General features: G+C 51.1%; 1 non-coding gene across 1 annotated transcript; it reads right to left on the bottom strand.

The window, feature by feature from the left end:
- Positions 1-512: 512 nt before the first annotated feature.
- Positions 513-592, bottom strand: TRNAR-UCG (transfer RNA arginine (anticodon UCG)). Its single transcript has one exon. It is a non-coding gene; the product is annotated as a tRNA-Arg (tRNA).
- Between the last annotated feature and the right edge of the window lie 244 nt (positions 593-836).

Genomic DNA, 836 nt, shown 5'->3' with positions numbered 1-836 from the left:
TACCCTCCTTGTATCAAATCCTTCCCTTTTAGTTTATGCTTCACTTCATCCGTGGTTCTCAACCAGTGGCAGTTAGGTGCCTCCCCCACCCCACCTACAGATGATCATCTCCACTCCAGAGGAGACGTTATTTTTTTAAAGACTTTAGTTTTAACTAATCTCTACACCCAACGTGGGGCTCAAACTCACAACCCTGAGATTAAGAGGGGCATGCTCTACCAACTGAACCAGCCGGGTGCCCCCAGGACAGATATTTTTGATGGTCATATCTGGGGCGCCGAACTGTTACTGGCATCTAGTGGGTAGGTGCCAGAGCCTATGGGAAACATCGTGCAATTGACAGGACAACCCTCCCCCCCTCCAACGGCAAAGAAATAACTGGTTTAACTGTTTATTTTTGAGAGAGAGAGAGAGAGAGAGAGAGAGAGAGAGAGAGAGAGAATATGAGCAGGGGAGGGGCAGAGAGAGAGGGAGACACAGAATCTAAAGCAGGCTCCAGGCTGTCAGCACAGAGCCCGACGCGGGGCTTGAACCCACGAACTGCAAGATTCTGAGCCGAAGTCAGATGCTTAACCAACTGAGCCACCCGGGCGCCCCAAGAAATAACTGCTTTAAAATGTCAGGAGTGGGGCGCCTGGGTGGCTCAGTCGGTTAAGCGGCCGACTTCAGCTCAGGTCATGATCTTGCGGTCCGTGAGTTCGAGCCCCACGTCGGGCTCTGTGCTGACAGCTCAGAGCCCGGAACCTGTTTCAGATTCTGTGTCTCCCTCTCTCTGACCCTCCCCCGTTCATGCTCTGTCTCTCTCTGTCTCAAAAATAAATAAACGTTAAAAAAAT

This window comes from Panthera onca, chromosome Y (assembly GCF_046562875.1).
Source record: "Panthera onca isolate mPanOnc1 chromosome Y, mPanOnc1 haplotype 2, whole genome shotgun sequence".
NCBI classification, from domain to species: Eukaryota; Metazoa; Chordata; class Mammalia; order Carnivora; family Felidae; genus Panthera; species Panthera onca.
The sequence above is the reverse complement of the archived record's forward strand: the minus strand, read 5'-3'. Positions and strand labels throughout refer to the sequence as shown.